Here is a 15,605-nt window from a genome sequence, read left to right as displayed (position 1 = left end):
TAAGTGTGGTATAATTTTTTCCCTGACAGATTTAAAATTCTGTAACCTTTGTTTTATTTACATATCAAACTAAATCCTTAATAAGTGCAAGTATTGAAGAAGTTGTGGTTTTGGTAAAGTTGTGGTGCTTGCAAATAATTCTTCATTAAAATAGATGTTGATATGCTTCTAGTAGTAATGAACTTATATATAGGTATAGAAAAGTAGCTGGAAATGCAGAAGTGAGGAAATAGGAAGGAAGGACAGGCTGAGATGTTCTAATTGTTGCACTTAGTGTTACTGAAGGTGCCTTGCCAGCCTTGTGTCTCCTGCCAGGCCAGGAGCTGCCCTGAGCACTGCTGGAATCCTGGGGTGGACTTCAGGGAAGCCTTTGAGGGAATTAACTGGCTTCAGTTTCAGCAAGCCAGGCAGCTTGGTTTCCAAAACATTGTAAGAATGTCCATTTTTTGATTTTATAGACAGTGTAGCTTTCTGATTCTGTGACCCAAAGAATGAAATTTTTTTCACTGTCAGCTATACCTGACTTAGGATCCTGAGTCTTGAAGTCCAAAGTGTATTATACTGCCTGGGGAGAGATCCCAAGTATTACTGATGTTATGCTTGGTTGTAATTCATGTGTTGAGCTGAAATTCTCTCCTGTTCCAATGTATTTGGCTCTCACAATCCGTACTGGAAGTTGGTGAAAGCAGTTGTTTATATTGATTTCTTGTTACACATCACAGTGTTTCACTGTAATTCTGTTGGAAGCGTTATGTATCAGGATGGTTGCATTTTTCCATTTCCTGGCAATATTTCTGGCTTTAAGGTTCACACAGACATGGAGCCTTGTGTGGTTCTTGCACCAACTGGAGCAGCAGCTTCTGGTCTTTTGGAATACCCAGTGACAAATTGACAGCGGGTCCAAGTGCAGTCTGAGAATCTTTTTTATTCCCTGCCTTTTCTTCTGCTTTTTTGGGGCAGGCCCACGGTGAAAGCTCAATGAAATCTTACTGTCTCAAGCTTTAATGACTCTTTAACCACTGTGGTCTGCCAGAGAACAGGTCTGCACTCCAGTCATGCGTGTGGTGAGCACAGTACCAATTTGTGTACAAGGAGTACAAGGTTGTGAAGATCTGTTTCTTGAACGGCTGCAGAGCTCAAAATCTAAATAGCAGTTTGTTGTGGAATGCTGAAATTTCACTGAAAACAAATGTGAAGAATTGGGAGTTTTACTTTCTGTTTTCCTCCTGTTGGTAACTTAGTGTTGCAATATTTACATTGGAAAGCTGTCTTGAACTAAGCTAAAACATTGATAAAAGGAAAACTACATCATTTAACGGCATTAATCAATGGGATACAAACCCAGTGGTCTCCCTGCAGTGTTTTTTGCCTGTAAAACAGGCCCATGGAGAATAACATTTTGGACAGTAACACTTTTAATACAGTAGCAGTTGTAACAACTTTAAAAAGCCTGTCAAGAATGCTATTATGTAACTTCCAGTATATTTAAGGTCAGACCTGACCTCCAGCCTTCCCATCAAATGTATAACCTATAATTCTTTAGGTACTTGGACTAGGCTGGCTGGTTGTTACAAAGTCGATATTTGGTGGCTTTGGTGGCTGAAACATGAACTCTGATACACAGTTTTTAATTTTCTGCCTTTCCAACCACTGTGTGATGGATGGATGTGGCATGTAAGGGAAGGGGCGGAAATTGTGTCACTAAAGCCTGGGGAAAGATGGCACTGAACTTGTATGTGGGGCCTATTGGAGTGGGTCACTGCTGGGGCAAAGCTTTTCTGGCAAAGCTGGAAATGTGAATGTTAGGAGCAGAAGTAGCCTCTCTTCCCTTGGTATGTATGGAATTTACCCTTGCTTGTAAGCTGTGGCCTGGCCGTGTCAGATCACAGTTAAGCACAGAAATCAGGTTATCAATTGAAATCTCGGTGTCAGCTTCATTATAATTCTGCTCCTTAATTTTAATAGATTATAGAAGTTTGCCTTCCAGTAATTTATCAGTCTGTTGCATGAGGACAAAGGTTGTTGTAGTTTGTGCTTCCTCTCTTTCTGAAATAGCTTTCCTCCCTACTTAGTTTTGTATGTTCATAGTTTCATAGACAGGTCTTTTGGGGTGGAGAATACAGAGTGCTTGTTTGTGATAAGTTCAGTGATCAAGTTATCAAAAGTGTCTGTAATGCACAGATTACTTTCTGTTGTGCCATCACAGTTTCAGTACAAGTGAGACTTAATTGTCCAGAAATACCCCGGTGTTTTCTTAATGGAAGTTTCCTTTATGGGAACGATTCTAGAAAAGGATTACAAAGGTTTTCAGCAGCAGTTTTGTTAGTTATACTCTTTTGCTGTTTTTCAGAATGTGACATAATAGCACCTGCAGTTGGGAGCAGCTAAGAGTTGTGAGTTTAAACTGCCTCTGAAAACTACACACTTGCTTAATGGAGTGAGTTTGTACTTCAGAACAAATTTAGTCAATTTGTTTAATTGCTCAGCAGAAGGAGAAGAGTCAGGCGGCTCTATCTCAGTGTTCTTTCAGGTGTAATTCAAAGATATGTGAAAGTCTGATAGTCCAGGTCCAAGGCTGGGATCCAGGAACTTATGCCCTAAGCTTTAACCCTGAGTGATTACTACTCATCGTGGACAAGTTTAACTGTTTCATGCTCAAATTGACTCTGAAAGAAGCATCTGAATATCTGCTGTGGTTGCTAATTACTGACTTTATTTATGCTTAATGCTTAACCTTTCTGTGATACTTTGTTAATTATCTATGATTTGCTTCATGTCTCTTCTTAGAGCCAAACATGGCTGTGTCTGTTTTAGACTGAAGGTGATGAACAGATAAATTTTTGTCCATGGCTTGTGTGTGTTAAAAGATGGAAACAAAATTGGACATTTCCCTGGTTCAGGAATGCTTTCTGTGTTTGGTTCTAGGTGTGTTGTGTTTGATAGTTATTTTTGACAGGTTTCAGAATTGCAGAGCAGCAGTGGGGACTGATGTTGCTTCAGCAATGGTAGTTTGTCTTGAATGCATGAAAAGTGTTATTTCTGAATAAAGAGAAGTGAAGGCAGGAATAAGGATGGTTATAAAAAGGTTGTTTACCACAATCTGTGGGTTCTTTTGTTGGTTTGGTTGTGGGGTTAAGGGGGTTTTTTGTTTGTTTTGTTTTAGGGTTTTTTTTTTTTTTTTTGTTTGGTATGGGGGTTTTTGTTTCTTTTTTTGTTTGGTTTTTTTAATGAGGATTGATGGAATTGGAGAGGAGAAAAAACTCAGAATAAGAGTGACAGTGAGGTTGCAATAATATTGCTGAGGAAAGATTGGGATATAGTTGTGGGAGGGAAGCTAATTTCGGCTTTTGAGGGCTGTGGTTATGTTCTCTATGCTCATGAGGTAACATCATTTACAAGGAGCGAGGCCTAGTAATAGGTTTGTTTTTAAGAGCTAGTTTGAAATATGCTGTAGATGGGGGGAAAAAAAGACCCAAGGTTATAGTCCTGTTCTGTATTCCTGAGTCTACTTCTGTATTTGAGCTCTTCAGCTGTTCAGAGAATGTCTGTATCTGGAGAGAGAAATAGGCTACTGTGTTCAAGGAACTGCTGCTCTGGATGGACTGGAGTGCACATTTAAAGTGTGCAGTCCCCCAAAACAAAGAGCATTTAGCAGACAGATAAATAGGCAGTGACTGTTCAGCTCCCCAGAAGTAATTCAGTCCTCTTTCTTGCATGGGTTTGGAAGCTGGGGCACTTCAGCTTGTCAGTCAGGGATTTTTCTGTCCATTGCTGTTCTTGGAATCTTTGTCTTAAATTAAAAAGTCGTTATAAAAAAGGCTTTTGCGTTGGAAATGCACTGCTGGAGTGATCAAGCCATCAGACTCCACAGCACACATGAGTGCAAGCTAGGCTATCAGCAGAAGTCTAGATGGATTACAGCTCTGGATCAGCTTTGTGAAACTTCTTAGCTTTTCATTTTATAGGTGCTACATAAATGCTTCTGGTTTGGCTGTTTCTGCTGTAGGAAGGGGGTTCTTTGGTAGCTGTAGCTTCACAGGATGTATTTTTGAAGAGCTAAAATGAAGACTAAAGCTCCCAGTGGATGCAGAGCTGAAGGAAGAGTTAAAAGCTGGGTGTTCCAAGCTGTACTGTCTGGGTTTTCCTCCCCCTCCCTTTTTTCTGTTCTCCCTGACTTGCCTATTTAGGCCACAGCTGCATGTTTGGCAGCATTTCTGCTTAAAGAGGCACTCCTTCCCACTCGCTGGCACGGGTGTTCACCTAAGAGGACAGTGAACTTGTTGGGGAAGCTGATCCAGCTGAAAAATTGGTAAAATCATGGTTTTTCACTGGATTATTTTTTGGCTGAATTGAACCCTGATGTGGTTCTCAGAGCTCTGCATGTGCTTATACCAGTGGGGAGAGTGATCCAAGTGGCTCAGAGGAGCAGGAGGAACTCTGGAAGAAGATCGGTCTCTTTGTAGGACTTTACATAAAGGCAGTGCAGGACCCTGAGTGATCCCTGAGTGCTGTGCTGCTATGAAGGGTAAAATCAGCTGCTAAAAAGGACTTTAAACCTTTGCGGTTCAAGATCCATACTTTGAACATGTGCTATCTGCAGGCCAGCAATAAAATCACTGTTACAGTATCGGAATTATTTTGTGATGGATTTTTTATAGTACACATGGAGTGGGTTTTCTGCTGTGTCCACACAAGCAGTCTGTGGAAATGGGATTTGTTCAGTGATGTTTCGGGCTCTAGTTAGTAAAATGAGCTTGTTAATATCAATGCAGTTAGTTTCTTTGAAGTTGTTGTAGGAAATAATACCAATTGAATGGGAGGTGGGTTATTACTGATTGCTTTATTGTAAAGCACTTTAAAAAGATAATCTGACAAATGATAATCTTCTCTTGTCGTGTCTTATCAGTCTTAATAGGATTCGAAAAATGGATCTCTTCTTAGGGGTTTCATCTTCACCTAAATTGATGTATTGTCTTGCATTAAATGCTGCAGAATTAGTCTGCCTTTGTTTTAGCTGGTGTTAAAGTGTGTATGCAATTAAATCTGCTCTGTGTGTGCCTCATGGAGCAAAAACATCAATTACTGATGGTACCGAGTTAAGGCTGCAGTTTGTCCTTTCATCTGTAGGAAACACTGTGCTCCCACAATAATTTCATTCTAGAAGATGTTTTAATAACTGCCTTAAGGGTATTTTCAGGCCTTTTTTCCTGTTTCCAATGCTCCGTAGTATGCAGCACCATAACTGTGTCTACAGTATTTTTAGTATGGAGTGAAAAGTTTAGTAGAACCAATCAGTGTTCAGTAATCACATGAAACTGAGGTTAGCACTCAAAGAAGTTATTGAGAGGAGTAAAAAGCCTTGGCTTGGGTTGATGTTTAGGTTGTGAATGTGAACAGTTACCCTGTTCCAGTGAAGATGAAAGCAGATAAATACAGGAAGTATTTATTAATCCAAACCAAATCGGAGTAATCTCTTTCAAGAAGCAGTGGTAGATCTTGCAGTCAAAATAACAATGCAGGGACATTTTGCTAGGCTTTAAACTTGAGTGGAACACATGTAATTATAGCTTTGTTATATTCCCACAGCTCAGTTATGCTCTTGCAACATGCACCAGCTACATGCTGCTTTTTGTGAGGTCAGTGTGTCAGTAAACTGCAAATAGATGGGACATTGCCTTCTTCTATGCCTTTGAAAATGGGGAAAGCATAAAAAGGGGCCTTAAGAGGTAAAATATTGATACCTGATATGTGCACACTTATTAATAATTTTACATAGCAGGATTTCTGTAATTGAATATAGCGTTGCTCACTTTCTGGCTTCCCACGCAGGCCTGCTGTGGAACTCTGCTCTGGGCAGCAGGCGGTGTTCCATGAGGGTGCTGTTGCCTGGGTTTTTAGTGACTGGAAGATTTTGGGTTTTTAATTTTCTTTGAAATTAAGTACCACCATCAGGTTCTGCTGCTGTGAGCTGATACTACTGAAAGCAGTTCTTTGAGGCTTCTCTGCATAGTTGTAATCCAGTGAGAGAAACAGAAGTGGCTGGAAGCTTCTCGCTTTCCTCTCCTAACTTATCACTCTTTTGTTAGGCACTGGAGGAGAAGCTATTAATTTGGTCAGCCATTCTTTATCAAAATGTATTTTCCTCTCAGCGATCCACAAGTGATAGCACCATGAAGGGAACCAGCATATTTAGGTCACATGTGAAGCCCCTGAGGCAGTTCTGTTTGCATCTAATTTTGGAAGAAAATTTTAGGGTCAGGAGAAAAGGGTTTAAAAGAGTTGTGTTGTAAGAAAGATTGATTTTCCCAAATATATAGAAGACGTTTCGTGTGGAAATGTTTCCCTTTGCTTTTTCAATTGTAGTTCTCAAATCAATACTCTGGGAATAATGAGAGCTCCAAACATACACAGTTGGCACTCTGGTTTTGAGAACCTGAGAAAAGATAATTAAGGAACAGTTAAGGTAATTGACACTTCATATTATAGTGGCTTATTTAAAATATGGTAAATACGGTGTCATTTCTAGTATATTCTTGTTTCTCGAATGCCAGTAATTGTATTTTCCCTTACTTTTTTTCAGTGACTATAAAAAGTATTTCAGTGGCCATTCTTTGCTCCTTAAAAGCAGTTATTTTAGCTGTCGTTTGTGCTATTGTTAAATGATGATTTGAGAAGTCATGAGCTATGTTTGTGTATAGTGCTTATAAATGTAGACTGAAGGTCTTGCTTTATTTTCAAATGCCTTGGAAATGAATTGGTCCAGTGGACAAGAACTACATACGGAAATAAAGCTTTGGCTTTCATAAAATTATAATGACTCTCAAAGACAGTTGTTTGACAGTTCTTGGGCATCACCTAACAAACCCCTGACTTTGCTGGTACCGCTCTTGGTGCATTGAGTAGGGAATAATATATAGAAATATTGGCGATAATAAAGAAAAATTTAGATTATTTTTTAATGATTACCCTGTTTGGCTTGTTTTGAAGTGTGACCTTGATGTGGGAAGAGGAATTAGAATTCAAATTACACCCCAGCCTGCCTGTAGGTTTGTTGTCACTTCAAGTAGCTGCTGCTCCTGAGAAAAATGGTCCTTCCTGGTGCCTCTGCCTGTCACTGCCTTGAGCTGAGCCAGGTGATCCCTGAGTTCCAGGGTGGTCACTTGGGGAAACCAACCCAAATGAAAATTACATTTCTTGGATTCCTTTTGGATTAATTTGATTCCACATTAGCTTCTCCAAACCTAATTTGTCCAACTTTTAGCAAATATTTGTGGTGGGATAGGTGGTAGTTCTGCAGGAATGGGATGAGAGGTGGAAGGATGGATTGCTTCTCTTGGAGAGTTGATAATGGTTCTAAGGCAACATGGGAAAATATGGAATTGGGAACAGTTCAGCCTCCTTCTCAGCCTTTTCTCATTCACAGTTGATCCCTGCTTGTTCATAGTCTGCCTTTCACATGAAAACTCAACTTTCAGTGCACTGAGATTTGTATTTGAGGACATTTCTTTTCATAGATCAGTATGAACAAACAGCAGTTGAAGCCTACAGTGTTCATTATATAGCCCAGCAGTGAGAAAATGTCACTGTTTATAGAGGTAGTAGTCAAACATTCATAAGCTGTTTTACTGGAATGTGGAACTGGCAGGAATGGCTTTTTGCCCAGAAGTTTAAAACTTTCTGTATAATCCTTCTGCCTTTTTTTCAGTCCTTACAGCTTCATGTCATTGTTTTGATATAGTTTTATTTCTTTGTTTGTTTAAGCTAAATCTTACACTTTTTTTTGGGGGTGGCAGGGGGTGTTAAAGAATTATCTAGGGACTTTAATTTTATTCCAGATCCTTCTGGAAGCGGTAACCTGCTCTGGAAAGCAGCAGGAGCTGACAGCAGGGTTGTGTTCCTGCAGCAGGACACGTGCTGTGCTTAACCCAGCTCATTTGTGTCTCCCAGTAATGAAATGCCTCAGAGGAAAGGGCAGGAGGAAGACAAAGAGCCTTTGGAACAAAACAAAATCCCTTGGATTTTGTCTGCACATGAGGTTGTTGGCTCCCTGGAGCTTGGGGTGCTTTTGCTTGGTGTGACCTGAGGAAGCTCATCCCAAGCCTGGGAGTACCAAACATCTGCCTGGTTCTGGAGGATGCTCATCATTCTGCTGGTTCTGAATTGGCATCAACAGCTGTGCAACCAGGTCATGGTGCAGCACTGGTGCAAGGTGTTTCTCCACCCTGGTTAGGAGCACGTCTGTGTTAGAAAAATGTCTTGGTAGGGTTGTGTCCTGATTTCCTTTCTGCTGCTTGCTCACTGTCCTTCTGAAGGAGTTCTCAAGATAAGCTTTTCTTTGTGCCCATAAACTTTTTAATGTATATACTGAAATTCTTTTTCCAGGGGTTTTATGTTGCATTCAGCTGGAAGTTGTTTGGCATCTTCCAATTCATGTTTGTTCTAACCGGGGTATTTGGTCTGAGGTCCATTTTCTTACAGAGCTCTTACTACTCTTTTACTTTTTGCCAACTTAAAAGTTTAAATTTAAATGCCAATATCCCAGGGCATGGTGGGGAGACTGGTGGAAAACTAGAAATGGAGATAACTGGAAGTAATTATCTGCAGTTGTTTTCTTTGGAGTAATTTTAACCCTTCCCTGCTTTATTTTCCCTACTTGTGAGACCTGTGTGGTGTTCCCTAAAATAAGGTTCCAAAGCCTTTGGTAGTTTTTTGTAATGATCTTTGACATCCTTGCAGGACAGTAACACTACCAAAATACTCTCTCCTTTTTATATATCAAACATACGTACAACATATATAAACAATTTATATATATATATATATATATATATAATCTGTTATACAACTCTTCCAAAACCCACAGAAAAGGTCCTGATCTATAAACAGACATATTTGAAACAAGCACTTAAAAATAAAGGTTGGTATTTTGCTTTGATTAGTAGACTATATATATAATTTTAAGAGGTGTTATAAATATGCCTTGGAGTTGTCAAGATTCCATGTGTTAGGGTTCTCAAAGTCCAGGCCAGAAATTAGAATTGGCTTCTGTTTAATAATGATTTTTTAAAAGAGGCTGAGGCATGTATGCTTGGGCCAGAATAGAAACACAGGAAAACACTTGCCAAGTTGGGGGTTGGAGGGAGGTAGGGCAGGGGAAGAAAAGGCCACTGGGCAAAGGAAGACTGTTCTTTAAGTTCCAAGTGCCACTAAAGAGGCATTAGGTATTAAAAGGAACTGATAGCTGAATGAGTGACCAGAGTGAGGGAAGTAATCAGCAATTTTGATTTTCCAGTCACTTCATAGAGCTGTGTATTTATCTCAGCTGGAAACTTCAGTTGTACTTGTGACCTTCACAGGCCCTGTGCTCCCCGGCAGGCTGCCTGAAATCCAGCTGGAGAGCAGCCCTTTCTCCTGCCCTCCCTCCCTGCCTTTCTGGGAGGCAAGAGGAATTTCTGACTTCATTTTTCTTGCTTAGAAGGAGGCACTTCATGCATTGTCTGAGCCACAACAGCCTCCTGCATTCTACACACCAAAGATTAAAGGCCTCCAAATGTTTGGCCTGAACTTTGCACCTGAAATAAATCCTTTGGTCAAAGAATGTGTTAGAAGAGTCTGAAACAGCAGGGTAGTTTTGAAGAGTTGTTTTTTTATCTCTACAACAGGAATGCACACCGAGTCACAGAGTTCTAATTTTGAAAGGCATTGCTAAAGTATTATTTTTTCTGTAATAATACTATTACTAAATTTTAACCTGCGGTATGTGTTCCGGATTGGCTTCAGCAAAAAGAGAAAATGAAGCTATTGCAGAGCTCTGTCTGTAGCTTTCTCAGTGACAAGAAAGGCATTGCCTGAAGGCTTCTTTTCTCTATGTGCAGAACAATGGCCCAGTATGTTATTTCCAAATATATTGTTATTTGCAAACAGACCAGCAGCTCCTGACTGCACTGTGCTGTGCAGCCTATTGAAATTCTGGCTGTGATTCCAGCAGAGATTTTTCCATAAATAGCTCTGTACTACTTGGGAACACAAACAAACCCTGGAAAGATCAGAAGTAAGGTCTGCTGCGGGACTGTTTAGCCTGTTATTAGTGTGTACTTCAGGGTAGATATTATGGTGGATGTGAGGAATTTTTCTACAGGGTTAGGTAGAGGCTGTCAGCAGGAATTAAAAATTAAATAATTACCAATCAAATTAGATCCAAGAACTCACAAATCACCTATCTTGAGCATAGGGGGGAAAAGGATAATAAAAATTGATAAATATGAGCAGAAGCAAGTTGATTCTCTTTCTGGATTTTTTAAAATAAAAGCTATTAGGTAATAACTAAGCATTAGGTTAGGGTTCAAGTAAATACAACTTGAAATTAAAATTATTTATTCTTCCCATGAACAGACATCAAAATTTATGTTGATTGGATGTTTGTTATGTGAATGAATACCTGCACTAGGAAATGGGCTATATTTTCCAGTGCTGTGCAGGTAAACACCCACTTGAATAAGTAATACAGTAGTATTTTATAGAAAATTCTGTTATAATTGGTGTAAGCTGTCTTGAGTCATTTGTAGTCTTGAGGAGAAACTTGTAAACACTCTGTGAATTAGAAAAGAGGTGAATAAATACTTCCATGTTTTGCCTGGGTCACAGGGCTGATTCTCTGCTGGTCCTGTTGCTCATAAACTTTTTTCCTAAGAAAGAATAAATCCCCTTTTAAAAGCAATCAAAGTGTATAAAAATAACTTTGGCATTTGAGAAATCCCTGCTCAGAGTGGTGACTCTGAAGTGTCCTCGAGCCCTGGTTATCATAGGAAATGTGTTTTATCAGGTGTGAGAGTGAGGATGGGGTCACTGAGACCAGCCCCACAGGAGAGCTTTAGGACACTGTCTCAAGGCAAATCTCTCAGCTGTACCTACTGCTCCCCTTGGATGTTCATTAAAAAACTTTGGCTGTGGCCACTGAGCAGTCTCAGAAGGATCTCTGAGATCTTCACTATGTCTGAAGTTGTCTCTGCTGAAGGAGCACCTGCACTGTGGGTGGGGGTGCAGCAAGGCTGGAATGGAAATCTGCTCTGAGGCACTGACGTTGTGCTGATAACGGGGAGTCACAGAACCCTGGAATGGTTTGGATTGGCAGGTATCTTAAAGCCCATCCAGTGCCACCGCCTGCCATGGGCAGGGACATCTTCCACTATCCCAGGGTGCTCTAAGCCTGGCCTTGGACACTTCTAGATCTGGGGCAGCCACAGCTTCCTTGGGAATTCAATCTCAGCCCCTTACCAGCCTCACAGGGAGGAATTTATTGCCAATATCCCATCTTGACCCACCCTCTTTCAGTTTGAACCCATTCCTTCTTGTCCTGCCTCTCCAGGCCCTTGTAAATAGTCCCTCTCCATCTTTCTTGGTGGGAAGAACAGCTGAACTGCTGACTCCTTTTTCTTTTTGAAGGCCTAGGTGATCTTTCTGAGCTTGGTTCACATTTTTTTGTTTCATGAACATTCTTTTTCATTCTTTGTAGGCACATTGAGAGCAGCTCCCTGAGAAACTGGGAAGTATAAATAAAGCAGCTCTGCAGTCCAGCAAAGCCCTAGTGCTACCAAGGGGTAATTAGCCTGGGTTTGCAAAAGAGATACATTGCCAACATATTTATCACAGAGAGAAGAAATAAAGCTTTAAAGCTTCAATAAGACTCAGTCAAATACTTCTGATGTGTTTTGGGGAATCCCTATACTCTGTATAACTTGCATTTTAAAGCATGTCTTAGGAGAATTATGGAGCACTTGTGTGAGCGTTGTGGATAAACCCTGAGGAGCCTTGAGAGAATGAACTGTGATTTAGCTCTGTGCATACAGGTTTTCCAGGGAGTGGTGCCTTGAGGTGGAGTTGGGGTCTCCTGAATCTTTATAGATTCCTAGGATGCACTTAATCTCCAGGTCTGCAAGGGTGTTTTCTGCAGCTCACAAATGTCATAAATAGATATTTAATTTCTTTGTTTCAGCGTGAAGTTTATTCTGGAAAATCAGTAAGCATGAATTTTTGTCTTCAGCAGTGCTAAAATTGAGTTGTTACCCTCTTGGAAATAGATATGCAGTTTTGCTGCAACTTCATTAATGTTAGGTTGTAAGTTAAAGCACTGCAGGCAGAAAAGATGTTGGAACAAGTAATGTACCAGAGTTTTAAAACCAGGCAAATACTGTGTTAGAGGATAAATCATCAAATCTGTTATTTAAAAGTTTTTTTGTCTCAATTCTCCTTCTATTGCTCAGCAAGTCCCAGTTTTGTGAGTGATAGTGATAGAACATTCAGGCACCTGAGGGGATCTCAAATGAAGCAATTGTGGGCATGAAGTTGGTTCCTGCTGGAGTTAATTTTGTTCCACTATAATTAGATATGTATGATCTGTATGCAGTTGTACAAAGGACAGAAATTATGAGTAACTCCCAAACGAAATTCTGCACAATACAAATATAACTAAACCATTCTGTCATCTTTGCCTCAGAAATCAGTGTAGGTTTTGGTAGCTGAAAGTGTTTCTGAAAGAACTAGAGCTGGTATGGATTGTGTATAGCACTTAGTGCAGCTACTTTGCTTAAAGGGATAAGGCGTGGTTGAAACAGGAAAATTCCAAGGAAAGGAAGCTGTTTCTTGTGTAACTTAGCCAAATTATCTCTACGTTGCAGTAATACCTAATGTTTTATCTCTGTTCAAAACTGTAGAAGCAGAGTACCCTGAGACTGCCAGTCCCCCTTCAAACAAACCATAGATTTCATGTTCTTGCCTTCTAGGAAATATTTCACTTGGGGATAAAATAAATTTGCTTTGAGGTAGAGTTTTATTGCTGCAGCACCAAAGAATACATGCATGCTCATTTTTTTCAGTGCATTTCAGGAAGGTTTGGCTCTTATGGGCTGTTAAAAACTTTGTTGGTTCCCAGAATTCTGTGGCACTTGATGGAAGCTTGAGGTTCTGGGCTACTTTGCATCAAAACAGGGACACAATCTCTCCAGATTAAGTGTAATTGGCGTGGCCTGTGGTAGCAGCAGGGCACAAGCAAACCTAGGCCAGGTACACAGGATGTCAGGTGGATTTTATGGCAGATGATGTTATGAAACAAAGTGACTTAAGCATTATAGTGCATTTAGGGTTTTAACACAAATGTTGCTTAGGTAGGGTATTTTTTATATTTTGTGTGTCTGTTTTTTTTTTTTCCTGTCAAACTCATAATTTCTCATGGAGCACTTAGGGTGCATAGCCTCCAATTGTGCTGTTATCTAACCTCTGGATAACTACTGTTCCCAGTCTTTTTTTGGTAATCCTAGACTGTGAGTGAAGAGGAGTTTTCACTGTAATTGAAAGGGAATTGATGCAACACTGAGTGTGACACATCTTCAGTAGGAGGGCCACTCTTCTTTTCCTCTTCCCTGCCTGAAAATAGATTTAAGCTTCAGGAGTTGGTTGCTCTCAGCAGCTGAATTTTGTGAGGTTAGGAAACTGAACCCCACAGTAGCTTTTCCATCAAACAGGTGCCTGGTATTTAAAAATGCTGAAATGCTGGATTTACTGCTGATTACTTTTTTGTTTAAAAGCAGAACAATTCTGCTTGGAAGGAGGAAAGCTTGTGAACAGATTGAGCCCTTTAAAAAAAATTATTATTATTCTGTAATATTGCAGTAGCTGCAAAGAAGAGGCTCAATGAGATGCTGTGACCTCCAACTGGTTGTTCCTGGTCCTGGATAAATGTTGTAATTCCACAAACTGTGAAACACCATCCTTTCTGAGGTGATTTCAGCTGGGTACCAGGAGTGGGGCTGGATTTCTGCCACTCCAGCCTCTCCTGTTTATGATATTAATAAACTGGTGTCAAATGTCCTGGGAAGGGTTTATGCAGGTTGAAAGACCTTTGTTTCAGCCAACAATAGACCTGAATTAGTATGAATAGGAAAAGCAAATAGGCACTTCCTGCCATATTTGAAGGAATATTTGAGTTTGGGAAGCATGTTTATTAAGACATGTGAACTAAATGCTCATCACTTGCTCTTTGTCCCCAGCAAAATGTTCCATGTGGATGTGTATTTCTGTTACCTTCCTAAATATGTTTGCAGTGCTGATGATGTAAGGTGGAATCCCCTGTTTGAATACATTATTTAGGATATTCTTTGGGGGAAAAACTCAGCACTTGTGTAATGAAGATTTAAAAGAGGGAATTGACTTAGTTGTTGTTTTCCTAATCACATTTATTCCTGGAATGAAAACTTGGAGGCCTCTTGCAAAGACTAGAAACTATTAGGATAAAGTGAAATAATGCCTCAGCCCATCTTGAGGTTGAGCTGCCTTTCACAGAGTGCTGTAACTGCTCTGAGTGGTTTCTGGGCAGAAGATACCTTTAGAGCCTCCAGGGAATTCTTGTCAGGTATTAAATAATCCTTTATTATTGAGTTTGGAGTATTTTCAAGCTGATGTAGCTCATGTAGAGTTGAAAAATGGCTCTGTCTTGAGCTGGTAATGTCCCCACTTTGCAGTAGTGTTCACATGGAGTTACTGGGACAGCAGCAATCTCCCAGAGTTGTGGATCTCTGGAAGAAGCTTCAGACACACACCCCCTCAATTCCAGGATGGGAAGGACTGTAGGGTGTACCTTGGGTGTACCTGTAAAATACATCCTCAGAGGTGGAGGCAGCTCCCAAGGACTTGGGAACTGCAGCGAGGGCCACACTCCTGTTTTGCTGATTCCAAGGTGTTATGTTTTTCACATCAACTACTGCTGGACCCAGGTTAACCTTTACCTGTTAAATCTGCAGTGTCTGGGTGTGGGCAGCCCAGTTAGCAGGAGTTTTTTGGGGTGTTTATTTGTCTGGTCTGTTGTAAATGTATTTATTTTCCTGCTTCTCTGCAAGAGATCAGGCTGCTTGTGCCTTCTTCTGTTCTCCCAACTAGATCATGTCCAGCCAAGGGGCAAGTACTGGGAGCTCTGGTTTGCAGCATCTTTTGAACTAAATTCATTCAGTTGATACTTTTTTGCTTGGTAGAAGGAGGGAATTATCCTCTTGATCTGTGCATGTGTTCTGAAGGGAACTGCAGTCATGTCTTAAAGTTTAAAAATAGAAAGCAGTTAATCAGCATGATGAGGGTTAATGGTTTCTATCCAGAAACCAAAGAGCTTTGCATTTGTTGGTATAGAGAGAACATTCTTCTGTCTGCTGTTGTTGTGAGAGGATTTTTCACAGTCATTTTTGAAACACTTACTAATAAAAACTTGTTTGGGGTTAAAAACTCCAAAACTATTAAAATCTCTCATCAGATGAAATGGTTTCAAGGGGCCATTTCAGGACTGTTTCCTGCTAAGAAATCCTAGCCCCCTAGGGTTTCTTTCTTCTGTAGGTTTGTCGTGAAGCTGGCTTGAAAGGAGTTACAGAGTGCAGTGCCAGACTTGGTGAGCAGAAATAAAACCCACAGCCAGGTGGTTACAGTGAGCGTGGTACAGGTGTTGCACAGTGGATCACAGCTCTGAATCAATTTAAGGTGTAAAAGTTCCTTCCTAAAGCTTATGGTATTATTTTTCAGTGTGAATGCTTTCTTTTCACAAAGATAAAATTTAAGAGCAATTTTATGTC

The 15,605-nt window shown here is 40.3% G+C and overlaps 1 protein-coding gene across 1 annotated transcript in view; it reads left to right on the top strand.

Annotated features, from left to right (window-relative positions):
• PPP2R2A (protein phosphatase 2 regulatory subunit Balpha) overlaps positions 1 to 15,605 on the top strand; it is a 33,637-nt gene that overhangs the window by 1,277 nt on the left and 16,755 nt on the right. The window lies entirely within an intron of this gene.

This window comes from Pyrgilauda ruficollis, unplaced genomic scaffold (genome assembly GCF_017590135.1).
Source record: "Pyrgilauda ruficollis isolate IOZ18807 unplaced genomic scaffold, ASM1759013v1 scaffold125, whole genome shotgun sequence".
Classification (NCBI taxonomy): Eukaryota; Metazoa; Chordata; class Aves; order Passeriformes; family Passeridae; genus Pyrgilauda; species Pyrgilauda ruficollis.
This window is presented reverse-complemented; position numbering and strand designations above follow the sequence as displayed.